The sequence below is a fragment of the Engystomops pustulosus genome, chromosome 1, assembly GCF_040894005.1.
Source record: "Engystomops pustulosus chromosome 1, aEngPut4.maternal, whole genome shotgun sequence".
NCBI lineage: Eukaryota > Metazoa > Chordata > Amphibia > Anura > Leptodactylidae > Engystomops > Engystomops pustulosus.
The window spans coordinates 12,398,692-12,419,531 of NC_092411.1; positions in this window are offsets into that span (position 1 = coordinate 12,398,692).

The following is a 20,840-nucleotide window of genomic DNA, read 5'->3' on the forward strand; positions in this document are numbered from 1 at the left end:
TGATACATGAGAGGTCAGTATAAGGGACAGTACTCAGTGCCTGCTGATCATTCCTGGGTGCACTTCTGCTCTGGGTGGTGACATTACACATGGCCCTCATAGGAGTGTCCCCCTGGCCAATCATAGCCATGGCTAGCTGCAAGGGGTGTCAATTTTCTGGATTGGCTGTTCTGCCACCAATCCGGCAATATGTCACACGAACCCAAACCCCAAACCCAAATGCAGACATCGTTTGCTCATCCCTACCACCTGTAAATCCCCTCGTAGTCTTGTTTGCAGTACTATCCCCCTGCTGCTATAATTTAGAACTGTTGGGACTGTAGCTGTTCTCATAGTAACTTTAGTCACACACAATTTAGGTATTATAGGAGAAGGCCCCCGGGGCACATGCCCCGTGGCCCCTACCGCATTGCACCAATGGTGGATTAAAGTAACAGCCAGCTTAGAAAACCCAAATGCAAACATTGAGTCCGCTCATCTCTACCACCTGTAAATCCTCTTGTAGTTTTTTTTGCAGAACTATCCTGCTACTGCTATAACTGGATTGTTATCATAGGGACTATAGCTGTTTTCATAGTAATTTTAGTCACACACAATTTAGGTATTATACATATTTTTTCATTTTATTTTAAATTGTGTTTTTATATAGAATTTATAGAAAAAAATAGCAATATAAGAGCAACAGAGCTGGTTAAAGGAGAAGGCCCCTTGGGGCCCATGCCCCGGGGCCCCCACCACTTTGCTCCTGAGGGGGTCCCCACCAAGCAGTGGTCAATTACAATGTGGGGAATTTAGGCAGACCCGGCTGTTAAAGCAACAGCCATCTCAGAAAACCCTAATGCAAACATCGCTCCGCTCATCTCTACCCCCTAGGTCAGTGGTGGCGAACCTATGGCACGGGTGCCAGAGGTGGCACTCAGAGCCCTCTCCATGGGCACCCTCGCCATCACCCCAGGGCAGGGTTCACCAGACAGAACTCAAGACCTCTTGCAGTCCCAGGCAGCCCAGGACCCTGGAAGGAAGCTACAATGATAACCAAAGCTTTTTCTCCTTATTTCTACTGTATTGGTGTCCTCAGGTGCCTATACAATTTAAACATGTGACAGAGCAGGGAGTAATAAGTTACTGCTTAAATTGTTGCATCGGCACTTTGCAAAAAATATGTGGGTTTTAGATGTAGTTTGGGCACTCGGCGGCTAAAAGGTTTGCCATCACTGCCCTAGGTATTATATATTTTTTTCATTTTATTTTTGATTGCAATTTTATATAGAATTTAAATAAAAAATAGCTATATAAAAGCTGGGTAAGGCACCCGGGGTACATGCCCCAGGGCCTCCACCACTTTGCTCCTGAAGGGGTTCCCACCAACCAATGGTGGGTTACAGTGTGGGCGATTCGGGCAGACCCGGCTGTTAAAATATTAGTCAACTAAGAAAACCGGGGAGTAGCCAGAGGAAGACCTGGATCCCACCCACATACTGGTGTCTATGGCAGAGCAAGGGAAGAGTACCCTCTCTGCTCTGCCACAGACCGTGGAGCACACAGGACATTAACATCCTCATGGAGCTGTGACATCACACTGCGCCAGGTGTCTGAATAATCGGGAGCGGGAGAAGGTGAGAAAAGTTCTATTGTTTACTTATTTTATTGGGGGCTGTATATATGTATAACTGGGGATTGTATATTTGTATAACTAGTGTACTGTATATATGTATTACTGCTAAATTGTGGGAAGGGCCCCCACCAGTTTATGCCCCGGGGCCTCCACCACACCTACTCCATCCCTGAAGAAGGGGCTAATTATAATAATATCCTATCTCCCTCTATCAGCCTCAAGCCGAACATTTCACATAAAATCATTTTTATTTCATGTTTTCCTTAGTATTTTTGTTTTCATGAGGCCTTGGGGTGTTGAGGAAACTTCCAGAATCCTGAACTCCGGAGCCAAGTACATCAAACCTTCTGGAACAGAATCCGGGAGATTTGCCGCTTCAAGGAGTGGAAATGGATCATCAATGTGCAACATTGGGGATAGACGTCTGTGACAGGATCGGGGGGACTGCGCTCCAGCCCCCAACGTCCCACAGCTGTCGTGAGCCATATCATAAGTAATAAAAACAGATGTATTAATCTTTCAGGGACTATATATCATCCAGATCATCACATGGAAGGTTACATTATAGAATAATGAGAAGCTTCCCCCGGGGTTGGGGGGTCCTCGGGCCTCAATAGGACGGGCCCTTCCCAACAATCTTCTAATCTATCACACATGAATGTCTCCATCATCCCAACACAATTATAAGGAACATTCTCTAGGCCAACCTGTTACAGGACTACAACTCCCAGTAGGTTGTCGCTGGAGCCCTCTACTATAGATGATAGATGATAGATACAATGGGGCACATTTACTAAGGGTCCTGCAGCCACAATTCCATCGGGTTTTCCCGAATATTTTTCCGTTTTGCGCCGTTTTGCGCTGAATTGCCTCGGTTTGTGGTGCAACGGCGCCGCGGCAGATATCGGGGACGTGGCCCGCCGGACAACCCGACGGATTCGGACAAAACGCGTAATTTAAAAAAAGAATTGTGTCACAAGATCAGCACTTACATGCACCGGGAAGAAGAAGGTGAACTCCAGCGGACCTGCTGGATATCGGGCGCACAACCTTAGTGAATCCCGGCAGACCCGAATCCTCGTCGGACAACGCACCACGGGATCGCAACTGTACCGGGTAAGTAAATCTGCCCCAATGTGTACATTCATTATGACTCGTGAGACTTAAAGGGAACCTGTCACCAGATCTTACGCCATAAAACTACTAGCCCCATCAGGTCGGGCATGAACTTTCTGGTCCTCTTTTGTGTAAATCGCACCCATCTACTTAAACCAGGTGGCCCCTTAAAGACATCATCATACTGTGTATGTAGGAAGCTGTGGAATGTGACCCTCGGAATGACCTTATTTGTTAAAGGGGTTCTCTAATAGTAAAAAATAATTCAAGGCAGGTTAAAATAAAACAAAATTGGGGGGGGGGGGGGTGTATCAGCTTTATGCACCAATGTATGATGCAATCACCGTCCCCCCCATATACTTGCTGGATCTCCGGCCTCCTCCTATGTCCTGCTGATCGTGGGAAATTCTATACCAGGTCTGACCTGATGTACAACTGTGCCGTAACCTGCGGCAGGAACTGGTGTAGTCTATGGACAATGTGCAGGTGCAAGGCAGGGACACACAACCCCGCCCACTATATTGCCCCTCCACACCCACCTTGCATAAAGGTAAGGGGGAAAATGGGTACAATTTCTGGCCGTACCCCAGGAGCTGCGCCTTTTTCAGAGCTTGTATGCCTGAAGTGCACAAGCTCTGATAAATCTCCCCAATGTTATATACCCACCTCTAGGTGATAAGTGGTGGCCTAACTCAGTCAAACCCGAAGGTTCTGTTCAGGTACCGAGCAAGTAGATGCCAGCAAGATTGGTGCCATTTAAAGATTTAAGGCCGAATGCTGAACCCAAATCTTCTGCATGGACCCACACATTGCAGGTTAGGGTCCACTCATCACTAGTCCCCTCCACCAATCACCAGACGGTGCTGTTCTGATAGGCTTCCTGGTTATTCCACTTTGTGTTGCCTTCCCGCCATGGCTGAGGATGCCCAGTCAGCCAATCAGTGGTGGAAGCAGATCATCCTTGAGGTCTCTGATTGGCTAAGTGGATATTTCCCGTTATTTCGGGTCGGAAACAGGAAGTGGAAGGCAAAAAGGACCCAGGTAATGGGAAAATGGACTTCGGTGGGAAATAGGTAGATATAAGATATTTCATTTTTTACTGACCCATATTTTATTGTAAATTCCCTTCTATTATTGGGGCGTTTATAGCTCATTTTTATTGCTATATTTAATACAAAAAATTAAAAAAAATTAAGCAATTTGGAATATGACTGAATGAACATGAGAAAATTTTATCAGGTGTCCCTTTAAGATTCCGGAATGGAAGTTGTCCATGAAGTTTCTGTACTTCTCCCGGATGATGAAGTGGTGGCTCCTGTGATCCGATCACTACATGATAACTACTACTTCACTGGCTTCCAGTTTCCCAGCCCTGGCACCACATTCATCAGCTGCCACCTCGTTGTTATGATCTATTCTCAGATGAGAAATGTAAAATCCCAGGGAAGGATATGCCGTGTAGTAGTAATGCCGCCCAATGGGTCATGTCACACGTAATAAATGTTGTTATTTATATAATTTGGTATATAAATATTATGATACAAGAGGTGCGTGATACATAGACGCACCATATGGAAGCCACTCCCTGCTGTGCCCACACTACAGCAGCTAAAATAATTCTGGGACTCATCACCAATTTTCTAAATAAATATATTTCTGAAGATGTTATTGAGTTTCATAGAACTTTTAGTAGTTCCAAAACTGTTCTGTAACCAATGGCATTGGAATGTTTTGTAACAATGCGGTGGCAAAGGTCATCAGACAAATCCCTGGTTTTAGCCATCATGAGAGGTTTCTGGTGTGGCACCTTTTTATAGGCCATCCACTCAGGCAGCTGATGTTATTTTTCACTAAGTTCACAGCATTGCTTTCTAATTACTGATCAATGCAAGATGGTGTCACGACTTTCCATGATTTTTTGCACCTCTCTTTCTTCGTATGTTCATATGTGCTGGTAAAGTGGGAGATTTGTACAAGGTCAAAGGGATCTGGAATAAGGAAGGCTATTACTCCATCTTGCAGGGTCATGTCATACCCTGTGGACAGCGCGTGATTGGAGCCAATTTCATCCTACAACAGGACAATGGGGCAGATTTACTTACCCGGTCCATTCGTGATCCAGCGGCGCGTTCTGTGTGGAGGATTCGGGTCTTCCGGCGATTCACTAAGGCAGTTCCTCCGACGTCCACCAGGTGTCGCTGCTGCGCTGAAGTTCTTCGGAATGCACTGAACTTCACCGTCCTACTCTGGGTGCAGGTAAGCGCGTGTCCAGCGACACTTTTTTTTTTTTTTTAAATGCGGCGGTTTTTCCGTTTTTTTTGTACGGCCACGCCCCCCGATTTCCGTTGCGTGCATGCCGACGCCGATGCGCCACAATCCGATCGCGTGCACCAAAAACCCCGGGGCAATTCAGGGAAAATCGGCGCAAATCGGAAATATTCGGGTAAACCGCCGTAAAAACGCAATTCGGGCCCTTAGTAAATGACCTCCAATGACTCAAAGCGGCCGCCCAGTCACCAGATCTCACCCCATTGACCTGTTGTGGTGGCAGCTTGACAGTACGGTACGGAAAGAGTGGCCATCAAGCCGATCCAATTTGTGGGAAAAATTCAAAAAGTGGACTGTATGGGTAATGTGACATTTTTATATATAAAAAAAAAAAATTAGAACATAGGCAAAGGTTTAAAACTAGATTTCTTGTAATTACTTGAACTCACGCATCATGGTCCTTGTTAATATTTATTTTATTATTAATAATGAACCTTTAATGTGTAGAGTGAAGTTGTCCGCTGCTTAGTAGGGGAGTAAAATTACGGTTTATTCTGCTATTGTGTCTCAGTCACAAAATAAAGCGCTGACCAACCTTTGCATTTTTTGAGATAAATGTGTCGCAGAGAACTTTATACTGTGCAACGTGCAAAATAGCGCAAAAATGTAGCAATTTCTGATGCAAATCCAGATATGCACCAGAAAAAAAAAATAAATTCACACCAAACAAACCTGTGAGAGAAAAGACAAATCCCCCCTATGTTTGTAGGGGCAATAGAACTGAAGATAGGGGCATCAAAAGTGACACTCCCACTGCAGACTCTTACACTGCAAAATATGACTCTTCTCTGCTACGGATTTTTTTTTTTATACTTAAGCAGTGAAATTTCACATAAAAGAGGGAATTTTAGAAAGAACATTTCATCCCCGGCCTGAGGGGCTGTTTAATGGGGTAAGAGCTGAAGACAGAGATCTCCTTAAGTAGATAGATTAACAGAAATGATAGATTTTTTGTATATGCTACATGCGGTTATCCGTGCCTCTTACAGATTTCCTCATGTTTGATTAATATATTTGTGCTTTAGTCAATGTTTCTCTGTATAAACAAATGTTACATCGCACTTCTGTGCCAGTAACTCTCTGCATTGAGTTGTTCTAAAGCCCCTCCCCTCTGCTCTAAGTAACTGCTGTAGTATTCAACCAGAGGCCTGATAGATTTTACTCTGAGCACAATGCAGAGAGCACAGCAGTGTGAGAACACTCCTCCAAAGCATTTGGAGAAGCTACACTCCTAGAATATAAATATCTCACAGTCCTGCTGCTACTAACAATCATAGAGGTAAGATTACACAACACTCCAGGGACAATACATAACACTGTCTGCAGAGGGCACAGAGCACAGCAGTGTGAGAATACACCCCCAGTGCACTTGACGAATTTACTATCCTACAATATTAATGTATTCTTCACAGTCCTGACACTATTAACATCATACACAATGGTGTGATTATGCATCTCTCCATGAACAATACCTAATGCTGCCTACAGAGAGCACAGAGCACAGCAGTGTAAGGACATAACCCAGTGCACTAGGATAAGCTACAATCCTGGAACATAAATCCATATCTCACAGTCCTGCTGCTACTAACAACATACACAAAGGTCTGATTATGTATCTTTCCAGAGACAACACCTAACACTGGCCGCACAGAGCACAGCAGTGTGATTATGCATCTATCCTTGAACAAAACCTAATGCTGCCTACAGAGGGTACAGAGCAAGGCACTGTGAGGACCCCCCCCCCCCCCACCACATCTGTCCAGGGACCATACCTAACACTGTCAGCAGAGGCCAGATATCACAGCAGTGTGAGGACACGCCCCCAGTGCACTTAGAGAAGCCACAATCCTAGAATATAAATCCATCTTTCACAGTCCTGCTGCTACTAACAACATACACAAAGGTCTGATTACACATCTCTCCAGAGACCATACCTAACACTGGCTGCACAGAGCACAGCAGTGTGAGGAAATGCCATCAGTGCACTTTGAGAAGCTACAATCCTGGTATATTAATCCATATTTCACAGTCCTGCTGCTACTAACATCTTACACAAAGGTCTGATTACACATCTCTCCAGAGACCATACCTAACACTGGCTGCACAGAGTACAGCAGTGTGAGGAAATGCCATCAGTGCACTTTGAGAAGCTAAAATCCTGGAATATTAATCCATATTTCACAGTCCTGCTGCTACTAACTACATACACTTAGGAACAACACACGGCATAGTCTCTGCTGCTGACAGTTTCCCTTTAACAAGACTGGCTGACATAAGAAGACAATGGGGCAGATTTACTTACCCGGTCCATTCGCGATCCAGTGGCGCGTTCTCTGCGGTGGATTCGGGTCCGGCCGGGATTCATAAAGGCAGTTCCTCCGACGTCCACCAGGTGACACTGCTGCGCTGAAGTCCGCTGAAATGCACTCAAGTTCACCGGCCTATTCCTAGTGAAGGTAAGTGCAAGCTCCGCGACACATTTTTTTTTAAAATGCAGCGGTTTTTCCGAATCCGTCGGGTTTTCATTCGGCCACGCCCCCTGTTTTCTGTCGCGTGCATGCCGACGCCGATGCGCCACAATCCGATCACGTGCACCAAAATCCCGTGTCAATACAGGGAAAATCGGCGCCAATCGAAAATATTCGGGTAACACGTCGGGAAACCGCAAATCGGGCCCTTAGTAAATGGCCCCCAATAGCTGATCGGGGATCGACGTGTCCCTTTAATTAGTGTTACTGTTCCCCGTGCGCCGCGCATGCATCTGTTTTTCTTTCTACTTCAATATTTTTGGCTGTGTCACAAATAATATTAAAACTAACATTTTCTGCTATAACATTATCTTATTGCAGCCGAGCCAAAGTAAATCCTGTTTTCCGCCGTGTTTTTCTATACGATGTCAGTAATGCTCGCTCTCAAGACGGGAACATTTTTGTTAATGTTTTTTTTTCTTTTTTTTTTTTGTGCTTATTTTATGGATGTTTAACTACGCGGAACCAATCGTCCATTAAATGAAGCAAAAAATTGTAAAGCCAGCGCCAAAGCCGAGTATAAATTTTATCTTTATTCTGCGGGAGCGTTGACAATCACGGATCGCAGCGGCTCGCACTGTGTTTTTTTTAGACACGTTCTCCGCTGAAGAGACTGTAAAAATCTCGAGCTGCTTCCCAAGAAATGTTCAAGGACAAAGAAAATACAGGAAATATCCAGAAATGAAAAACAAAGTCATTGCCAAAAAGGTAAAAAAAAAGCAGGAGAAAAAAAGAAAACACCTAGTTTTTTCTGTTTCTGGGAAAGTTAGGTGACAACTTATATGGCATCTCTTAAATGACATCTACCACCAGGATGAAGGATTATAAACCAAGCACACATACATGCAGGTGTGTGCCCCATCTGACAGGATCTGCTCTTCTTGTAGCTTCTTATGCCCTTGTTTTTAAAAAATTATGCAAATGAGCCCGAGGGGCTTCAGACTCCATTGACATCTATGGAGCTGGAGCCCCCCCTGGGTTCATTTGCATAATTTTTTTGTTTAATTTAGTGTTATTTTTTGTTTGGTAAACACAAGGTTCTATGAAGCTAAGAGAAGAGCAGATCCTGCCAGAGGGGGCGCTCACCAGTATGTCAGCGTGCTGGGTTTACAATCCTTAATCCTGGTAGTCCATGTCCTTCAACTCTACTATAACATAAGTCATAATCCAGCTTTTCCAGATGTCGGAAATGATCCTGGGGCAGCTTCCATGGTATATAATGCTACTTTTATACTACATATAGGTAGCCGATAAAAGATACATTCAATATGATTTTTACATATGTTACAGGTATCTGGAGTTTAAAAGTTGCGCTAAGTTCACTGCTTCAGTCTTTATCTCCCGATTCCTTCTTAGGTTGTCCTGGAGTTTACTAAATTTAAGCCTAGAGTTCTTGCTTAAATGACCCTGTTGGACTGATCACCTTACTGGGATCTGTGGCTCAGGTTTCCAGGTAGGTAGAAGCCTAAACTCATCTTTCCACGGAACAGGTACAGTATAAAAACTGGTATAATAACGCTACTTATAGCTATTTCTGAGTGCACTAATTCCTATTTATTTCTGTCTTGATAACTTAGGATGTAATGCTTTTGTTTATGTTAAAATGTATCTTTCCTGAGGTTAAGCAGGCTGTGATTGGCTTGCACCCTGGAATCTTACACAATGGGGCTTATTTACTAAGGGTCGCAGTTCGCACTTTCGTCGGACTGTTTGCGGTTTTCGGGATTTGCACGGCTTTGACAGGTAATTAACAGGTGTCTGCGCTGGGACTGTGTCGCATGCGATCGGATTGTGGCGTGGCTGCGCTGCTTCCATGAGACAGAAATCAGGGGCGTGTCCGTTGGACCATCCGACTGATTCGGACTGAGCCCGGGATTTAAGATTCAAATTGTGTCGCAAGACAATGCACTTACATGCACCAGGAAGAAGAAGATGAACTCCGGGGACCTGAGCGGGGAAGCGACACATGCAGGATATCGGGCGCATGATCTCAGTGGATCGCGGCACAGGGCATTATCGTTGGACAATGCACTTTCGGGAACTCCGAGTGAACGGGTAAGTAAATGTGCCCCACTGAGATTGGCTTCCTGGAGATTGTTACAGCCTAGTTGATCACTGGTCCATGCTGAGGTTCCTGCCATTATCTACAGCTAGCCAACTAACAGCCCTGCTTGTCCTCAGAGAGAGGAGTTCTTGAAAGCCTGTTCTCTGCTGACCATTGACTGTAACTATGGCTTCTCCTAATAAAGAAACTGTGAGTTTTCATCATCTCCGTTTTCTGTGTGAATTAGTGGCTAGCCGGTAGCCAAGAGCCCAAGATTCACTTGCTGTAGTCAGCTCACATAGGCATGGGGGAAGGAAGTGGAAGGGGGATGCGTGAGGATGACTGGAGGAGAGAGGGACCATTGAAGCATTACTGTAATCTTTATTATGAGTAGAGATGAGTAGATCCGATGTTTGCATGAATTGTGGGATTGGCGGACGATCAGCTAATCCGGCAAACTAATGCCCCATGGTTTTGATTGGCCATAGACCCGAAACGTACATTTTTCCAGTATCGAATGCAAATCTTCTAGTTCGCTTCTAACAAATCATTCATACGACAACCTAGGGAGGGTTGGGTGATAATGAAAAAATTATAAAAAAATTCCTAAAACATTAACAAGATAGGAGCTATAGGAATAGAGGGCTATGGGAAGTTATTTACCAATTTCTAAGATAATTGGAACAACATTGGTTCAGGCTGTTTCGATTCGGCCCAAAATTGTATCTTCAGAATAATAAATGGGGCAGATTTACTTACCTGGTCCATTCGCATTCCAGTGGCGGGTTCTCCGACGCTGATTCGGGTCTTCCGGCGATTCACACCTGTCCACCAGGTGTCGCTGCTGCGCTGAAGTCCGTCAGAGTTCACTGGAGTTCACCATCCGTTGCCGGGTGCAGGTAAGTGGTGTCATACAGCGGTTTTTCCTAATCGGCCCCCCAATTTCCATTGCGTGCAATCCGATCGCGTGCGCCAAAAACCCAACAGAATTTGGCACAAATCGGTAATTTTCGGGCAACCTGATGAAAAAACGCGATACGGGCCCTTAGTAAATGACCCCCAATATGTTGAAGCTGTAGCAAAGTAAGCCTTTATCTCCAGAGATCCTGGCGCCGGGGCCGTGGTAGATAACAGAGGTTGTGGCAACAAAGGAGATGTATGTACTGGAAGAGTGGACAGTCCCCCCCATTAAAAATGAGTGGTGTGCCAGAACCACTCTGACCTGGTCTCATTGAGAAGAACCGCCCTATACAATAATGTTACTATAGTCTCAGTAATGATATGCTGATGTAAAACAGATTACACATCACAGTACGATTTACAGGCGAGATAATAAACATGAGATGATAATGTTTTCCAAGGTTCCTTAACTGATTGTAGGGTGTTGCCAGCGTCGGGCATTGAAGCATGGCTTCCCTGGCTCATACGCCATTCCATCGCCCGCCAGCTCCAGGATCTCCATCGACACACTTGGTGGTTCTTATCATTCAAGCAAAACAAACAAATCCACTTCCAATTTTCTCTGCTTACTTCAACGAAACACTGAGAGCCTGAAGAACCCGGCTCAGGAATCGCTGCCTCTGTGTCTTCTATCGACAGGATCCAGAACGCCACGTAAGAACGTTCTGACCAGCACAACAGATACTGCCGCTATACGGGCACTCAACAACCACTATACACAGGATCTAGAACGCCACGTAAGAACCTTCTGAGCAGCACATCAGATACTGCCGCTATACAGGCACTCAACAACCACTATACACAGGATCCAGAACACCACGTAAGAACCTTCTGACCAGCACATCAGATACTGCCGCTATACAGGCACTCAACAACCACTATACACAGGATCCAGAACGCCACGTAAGAACCTTCTGAGCAGCACAACAGATACTGCCGCTATACGGGCACTCAACAACCACTATACACAGGATCCAGAACACCACGTAAGAACCTTCTGAGCAGCACAAAAGATACTGCCGCTATACGGGCACTCAACAACCACTATACACAGGATCCAGAACGCCACGTAGGAACCTTCTGACCAGCACATCAGATACTGCCGCTATACAGGCACTCAACAACCACTATACACAGGATCCAGAACGCCACGTAAGAACCTTCTGAGCAGCACATCAGATACTGCCGCTATACGGGCACTCAACAACCACTATACACAGGATCCAGAACGCCACGTAAGAACCTTCTGAGCAGCACAACAGATACTGCCGCTATACGGGCACTCAACAACCACTATACACAGGATCCAGAACGCCACGTAATAACCTTCTGACCAGCACATCAGATACTGCCGCTATAAGGGCACTCAACAACCACTATACACAGGATCCAGAACACCACGTAAGAACCTTCTGACCAGCACAACAGATACTGCTGCTATACGGGCACTCAACAACCACTATACACAGGATCCAGAACGCCACGTAAGAACCTTCTGAGCAGCACAACAGATACTGCCGCTATACGGGCACTCAACAACCACTATACACAGGATCCAGAACGCCACGTAAGAACCTTCTGAGCAGCACAACAGATACTGCCGCTATACGGGCACTCAACAACCACTATACACAGGATCCAGAACGCCACGTAAGAACCTTCTGAGCAGCACAACAGATACTGCCGCTATACGGGCACTCAACAACCACTATACACAGGATCCAGAACGCCACGTAAGAACCTTCTGACCAGCACAACAGATACTGCTGCTATACGGGCACTCAACAACCACTATACACAGGATCCAGAACGCCACGTAAGAACCTTCTGACCAGCACAACAGATACTGCCGCTATACGGGCACTCAACAACCACTATACACAGGATCCAGAACGCCACGTAAGAACCTTCTGAGCAGCACATCAGATACTGCCGCTATACGGGCACTCAACAACCACTATACACAGGATCCAGAACGCCACGTAAGAACCTTCTGAGCAGCACAACAGATACTGCCGCTATACGGGCACTCAACAACCACTATACACAGGATCCAGAACCCCACGTAAGAACCTTCTGAGCAGTACATCAGATACTGCTGCTATACGGGCACTCAACAACCACTATACACAGGATCCAGAACGCCACATAAGAACCTTCTGACCAGCACATCAGATACTGCCGCTATACGGGCCCTCAACAACCACTATACACAGGATCCAGAACGCCACGTAAGAACCTTCTGACCAGCACATCAGATACTGCCGCTATATGGGCACTCAACAACCACTATACACAGGATCCAGAACGCCACGTAAGAACCTTCTGAGCAGCACAACAGATACTGCCGCTATACGGGCACTCAACAACCACTATACACAGGATCCAGAACGCCACATAAGAACCTTCTGACCAGCACAACAGATACTGCCGCTATACGGGCACTCAACAACTACTATACACAGGATCCAGAACGCCACGTAAGAACCTTCTGACCAGCACATCAGATACTGCCGCTATATGGGCACTCAACAACCACAATACACAGGATCCAGAACGCCACGTAAGAACCTTCTGAGCAGATCAGATACTGCCGCTATACGGGCACTCAACAACCACTATACACAGGATCCAGAACGCCACGTAAGAACCTTCTGAGCAGCACATCAGATACTGCCGCTATACGGGCACTCAACAACCACTATACACAGGATCCAGAACGCCACGTAAGAACCTTCTGAGCAGCACATCAGATACTGCCGCTATACGGGCACTCAACAACCACTATACACAGGATCCAGAACGCCACGTAAGAACCTTCTGAGCAGCACATCAGATACTGCCGCTATACGGGCACTCAACAACCACTATACACAGGATCCAGAACGCCACGTAAGAACCTTCTGAGCAGCACAACAGATACTGCCGCTATACGGGCACTCAACAACCACTATACACAGGATCCAGAACCCCACGTAAGAACCTTCTGAGCAGTACATCAGATACTGCCGCTATACGGGCACTCAACAACCACTATACACAGGATCCAGAACACCACGTAAGAACCTTCTGAGCAGCACAACAGATACTGCCGCTATACGGGCACTCAACAACCACTATACACAGGATCCAGAACGCCACGTAAGAACCTTCTGAGCAGCACAACAGATACTGCCGCTATACGGGCACTCAACAACCACTATACACAGGATCCAGAACACCACGTAAGAACCTTCTGAGCAGCACAAAAGATACTGCCGCTATACGGGCACTCAACAACCACTATACACAGGATCCAGAACGCCACGTAGGAACCTTCTGACCAGCACATCAGATACTGCCGCTATACAGGCACTCAACAACCACTATACACAGGATCCAGAACGCCACGTAAGAACCTTCTGAGCAGCACATCAGATACTGCCGCTATACGGGCACTCAACAACCACTATACACAGGATCCAGAACGCCACGTAAGAACCTTCTGAGCAGCACAACAGATACTGCCGCTATACGGGCACTCAACAACCACTATACACAGGATCCAGAACGCCACGTAATAACCTTCTGACCAGCACATCAGATACTGCCGCTATAAGGGCACTCAACAACCACTATACACAGGATCCAGAACACCACGTAAGAACCTTCTGACCAGCACAACAGATACTGCTGCTATACGGGCACTCAACAACCACTATACACAGGATCCAGAACGCCACGTAAGAACCTTCTGAGCAGCACAACAGATACTGCCGCTATACGGGCACTCAACAACCACTATACACAGGATCCAGAACGCCACGTAAGAACCTTCTGAGCAGCACAACAGATACTGCCGCTATACGGGCACTCAACAACCACTATACACAGGATCCAGAACGCCACGTAAGAACCTTCTGAGCAGCACAACAGATACTGCCGCTATACGGGCACTCAACAACCACTATACACAGGATCCAGAACGCCACGTAAGAACCTTCTGACCAGCACAACAGATACTGCTGCTATACGGGCACTCAACAACCACTATACACAGGATCCAGAACGCCACGTAAGAACCTTCTGACCAGCACAACAGATACTGCCGCTATACGGGCACTCAACAACCACTATACACAGGATCCAGAACGCCACGTAAGAACCTTCTGAGCAGCACATCAGATACTGCCGCTATACGGGCACTCAACAACCACTATACACAGGATCCAGAACGCCACGTAAGAACCTTCTGAGCAGCACAACAGATACTGCCGCTATACGGGCACTCAACAACCACTATACACAGGATCCAGAACCCCACGTAAGAACCTTCTGAGCAGTACATCAGATACTGCTGCTATACGGGCACTCAACAACCACTATACACAGGATCCAGAACGCCACATAAGAACCTTCTGACCAGCACATCAGATACTGCCGCTATACGGGCCCTCAACAACCACTATACACAGGATCCAGAACGCCACGTAAGAACCTTCTGACCAGCACATCAGATACTGCCGCTATATGGGCACTCAACAACCACTATACACAGGATCCAGAACGCCACGTAAGAACCTTCTGAGCAGCACAACAGATACTGCCGCTATACGGGCACTCAACAACCACTATACACAGGATCCAGAACGCCACATAAGAACCTTCTGACCAGCACAACAGATACTGCCGCTATACGGGCACTCAACAACTACTATACACAGGATCCAGAACGCCACGTAAGAACCTTCTGACCAGCACATCAGATACTGCCGCTATATGGGCACTCAACAACCACAATACACAGGATCCAGAACGCCACGTAAGAACCTTCTGAGCAGATCAGATACTGCCGCTATACGGGCACTCAACAACCACTATACACAGGATCCAGAACGCCACGTAAGAACCTTCTGAGCAGCACATCAGATACTGCCGCTATACGGGCACTCAACAACCACTATACACAGGATCCAGAACGCCACGTAAGAACCTTCTGAGCAGCACATCAGATACTGCCGCTATACGGGCACTCAACAACCACTATACACAGGATCCAGAACGCCACGTAAGAACCTTCTGAGCAGCACATCAGATACTGCCGCTATACGGGCACTCAACAACCACTATACACAGGATCCAGAACGCCACGTAAGAACCTTCTGAGCAGCACAACAGATACTGCCGCTATACGGGCACTCAACAACCACTATACACAGGATCCAGAACCCCACGTAAGAACCTTCTGAGCAGTACATCAGATACTGCCGCTATACGGGCACTCAACAACCACTATACACAGGATCCAGAACACCACGTAAGAACCTTCTGAGCAGCACAACAGATACTGCCGCTATACGGGCACTCAACAACCACTATACACAGGATCCAGAACGCCACGTAAGAACCTTCTGAGCAGCACATCAGATACTGACGCTATACGGGCACTCAACAACCACTATACACAGGATCTAGAGCGCCACGTAAGAACCTTCTGAGCAGCACATCAGATACTGACGCTATACGGGCACTCAACAACCACTATACACAGGATCCAGAACGCCACGTAAGAACCTTCTGAGCAGCACAACAGATACTGTCGCTATACGGGCACTCAACAACCACTATACACAGGATCCAGAACGCCACGTAAGAACCTTCTGAGCAGCACATCAGATACTGCCGCTATACGGGCACTCAACAACCACTATACACAGGATCCAGAACACCACGTAAGAACCTTCTGACCAGTGCAGCAGAAACTACCGCTATACGGGCACTCAACAACCACTATACACAGGATCTAGAGCGCCACGTAAGAACCTTCTGAGCAGCACATCAGATACTGCCGCTATACGGGCACTCAACAACCACTATACACAGGATCCAGAACGCCACGTAAGAACCTTCTGACCAGCACATCAGATACTGCCGCTATACGGGCACTCAACAACCACTATACACAGGATCCAGAACACCACGTAAGAACCTTCTGACCAGTGCAGCAGAAACTACCGCTACAGAAACTAAAGTAATGTGGTAAAAACTTACAGTTCTTTTATTGGCAAACAGTCTAAACAGCAGCGTGTAATAGGCTTGGAATGGTTTCTCCTGTGACTAGCAGGTCTGTCTGTTGTCTGGCTTCTGGTGTAGGCAATAGTCCTTAGTTGTAGGAATGTTTTAGTACCTTTGTCCTGGACATATGGGTCAGCTAGACTGGCTTGTCTCCTTTGGAGCCTGTTTGGCTCTGCTGCATCAGCAGCTCAGCAATCCAGGTGCTGTAGAGATGTGCCTCCCTCAAGAACTGACCCAGAGATCCAGAACAGGTCTTTATATTACCTTGGTCATTAGTAACATCTGTAGAAAACATTGGGGCACATTTACATACCCGTTCCTGACGCGATCCAGCGGCGCGTTCTCCGTTGAGGATTCGGGTCTTCCAGCGATTCACTAAGGTAGTGCGCCCGATGTCCACCAGGTGTCGCTGCTGCGCTCAGGTCTGCCGGAGTTTTTCCCGAATCCGTCGGGTTTTCCGACGGCCACGCCCCCCGATTTCCGTCGCATGCATGTCGGCGGTGATGCGGTACAATCCGATCGCATGCGCCAAAAACCCGGGGCAATTCAGGGAAAAATGGCGCAAATCTATAATATTCGGGAAACCCGACGAAAAATACTTGAGAACCTTCTGACCAGTGCAGCAGATACTGCCGCTATACAGGCACTCAACAACCACTACATACATGAACCAGTGATGCTGGTTCCTTACAAACATTCCAGGAAATTTTAAGCTCCTCCTACAATAAATCCCAGAGATTTCCAATGAGGTCCAGTTTCTGCAACAGCACTGCAAATACCTGATTGGTTGTGAAAACATTTGGCCCAAAGAGGATTGTAACTATAGGCACCGCCCCCTTAGTTATGGACCTTAAAGGGTTATTCCCATATCGCCCAATTAATGTTATTGTTTGTATACTGAATTTTTTCAATATATTTTCTGTATCAATTCCTCAAGGTTTTCTAGATCTCTGCTTGCTCTCTATAGAAAGCTGCAAAGATCATTAGTATCGTTGTAAGTAATCAGAGCCGTGTGATATAACGAGCCGCGCAACTCTGTGACCAGGGCCAGATTTATGTCCACCGTAAAGAAACAATGAAGCTTTCTATAGAAGGACAGCAAGCAGAGATCTAGAAAATTGTGAGGAATTGATACAGAAAGTGTATTGGAAAATTGTATAACTTTTCATTATAGAAACAATGACATTTATTTGCAACCCTTTAAGTCACCGCCCCAATGACCTTAATCACAGGGGTCCAAAATACACAGGATCCTCATGTAATGTGTCTGAAGCTTTATATGGTCACACAAATAAATTACTTTGGTAGTAAACTTTATGAACTCCTTGAAAGATGTTATAAAATTGTATGAAAAAGAGCTGGAAAACACCTGAAGAATGGCTGAACGTTAACCTTCATGGAGATACTGGGGGTCATTTACTAAGGGCCCGAATCGCGTTTCTCCGTCGGGTTACCCAAATTTTACAGTTTTGCGTCGATTTCCCTGTTTTGTCCCGGGGGGCGTAGCTGTAAGAAAACCTGACGGATTCGGAAAAACTGTGTATTTAAAAAAGTAAAATTGTATCGCATGACACGCGCTTACCTGCACGCACGATAGCTTGGTGTACTCCAGTGAACTCCGACGGACTTCAGCGCAGCAGCGACACCTGGTGGACATCGGGCGCACTACCTTAGTGAATCGCAGGAAGACCCGAATGCTCCACAGAGAACGCGCCGCTGGATCGCGAATGGACCAGGTAAGTAAATCTGCCCACTATGACCTCAGGAAGATACTGCTTGCAAGACCCCCCCCCCCAAGAAATAAAGATTAACTTAAAGGAAATCTACCATCAAATGAGGCTATGGGGGAATTACCAGAGCCCCTCCTTGCTGTTACATTGTGCTGGAGCACTTCCCCCACCCACTGTGTGCGATTTCATCAGGCAGAGGGAGGAGAGAAGTGCCAAAGGGGCAGGGTGAGACAGTATAACAGCCTGTGAAGCACAGAGGGGCTCTAGACCCCCCCCCCCCAGAACCCTTCTGGCTCATTAGCATAATTGTACAAGTTGATTTGAGAAGGAAGGAGGCCACGAATAACAAGAGTAGAATGATTATCACAGTCACGGTACCTGGATGAGTAAGTGTCCCTGGTTTATCAGTGCCACCCAATATCAGTCTATAATTAAGCCTAATGGACACAGTGAAGATTGCATGATACATTACATTTTTATAAAATCTGGATGGTGACATACAAAAAATTCCTAAAAAAAACTTTGGTATGAAAAGAACTGACAGTCATCTACAATTGACACAAATTAATTAAAATTCTAAATTTGGTCTTAATTTGTTTGCTTGTTTTACTTATTTTTCCTGTTCTGCTTTCATTTAAGCCACATGGCAACACTTGCTGAGGGCCAATCACGTTCAGAATCATTGTCTTATTTTTTATTACAGTTTATAACCGAGTTTTATTAGATGAAGCTGTGGTTAAAGACAATGGATGATCTCAGATAAAGATCCGATGCAAAACAAAAGTTTATTATGAGGATCAAGTTGAGGTCAAATATGAATTAAAGGACATCTACCACCAGGATGAAGGATTGTAAACCAAGCACACTGACATACTGGTGTGTGTCCTCTCTGGCATCTGCTCTTCTTTTAGCTTCTTATGCCCTTGTTTTAAAGAAAAAAAGGGCTTCAAAATTATGCAAATTAGCCTGAGGGGCTCCAGGTTCTGTAGGTGTTAATGGAGCCTGGAGCCCCTCAGGTTCATTTGCATAATCTTTAAAGCTTTTTTTCTTAAAAACAACGGTATAGGAAGCTTAAAGAAGAGCAGATCCTGCCAGAGGGGACACACACCAGTATGTCAGTGTGCTTGGTTTACAGTCCTTCATCCTGGGGGTAGATGTCCTTTAAATGGTCATTCGTTTTTAAGCAGCATTCTTCCTTCTCCTCTTGTTAGGCTTTGCTATTTCTCTTAAACATGGACAAGGGTTCTGAAATCTCTTTTGAATCCTGTCTTTGGGGAAGAGACTGCTGCTTGCAGTGGTATCAAATTATATAGAAATCTATGGAGAGGGAATCATAAAATGAATAAGAGACACAGTTACAAATACAGACTGCTGCAGCTCATAGTAAGTTTTTCCTCTCACCGCAAGAGCTTTATATAGGCCAATGCTTCTCGATACTGTCCTATATGTGCTACCCCACTGGGTCTGTGGCCAATGAGGTGGATGGGAATGGAGGGTCTGGCTTGGTAGTGGCCTTGAGGCCAATGTCATGGTATCTTGGTCCTACAGTGGGCCTAATCCACCCCTGTCTGGGCCAGCAGGGTAGAAGCAAGAAAAGAATGGGTAGGTGTTAATATGGGTTATAGTTCCACTGGGGTGTTCCCAATGAATATAGGTGATCGATCCCTCGCAGGTGGCAGAAGGGAGACCCTTGGTGTTGAATCCAGGATTTGGATGCAACTAGAGAAACTAAAGTTAGGGCTGGAGCGGAGGGTCCGGCGGAGCCTGTAGTCCTGGCCCGCCGTGATGGGGGAGACCCGGAAGTGCCGGGGTTAAGCTAGTGCGGTTGGGGGGGGGGGGCGGCGCTCGCGGTGGGTGGGTGAGTCTCGCGTGAGCGTTGCTTTCCCGCCGGGTTTAAAAGGATGTGGGCTCCTCCTCCTCTTCCTCTTGCTGGGACATCAGGGATCGAACGCCCGCCCGCCTTCCCTTTGGTGAGCTGGGTAAATGTATTTACTGTCACGCAGCCTGTGACGGGGTCTAGGAGGGCCGGTGGGAAGTGCAGCATAAATAAGTGGTCAGTGGATGGTTGGAATAAAGTGATGTTGGTCACACCCCACGGGTGGATCAGAGAATATACGGTTTGGGGTGTCCGTGACAATTTGTCACCCCCACGAGCCGGTGCGGCGTGGGGGGGGGGAATGTTATTTATGTTATTTATATACTTGTACCTAAAATATTTGTTATTAAAATTAGGCTGCTGTGGCCGCCACATTCCACTGTCAATTGGTGTCCGCTTGTTTCATTGAAGGGGCCCGCTTAGGGCGGGAAGGAACGTAATTAGAGATGTTATTAGATGACGCCAACTGAATGGGGAGTCCCCACATCAAGTAATGTGGTAAAAACTTACAGTTCTTTTAATGGCAAACAGTCTAAATAGCAGCGTGTAATAGACTTGGAAATGTTTCTCCTGTGACTAGCAGGTCTGT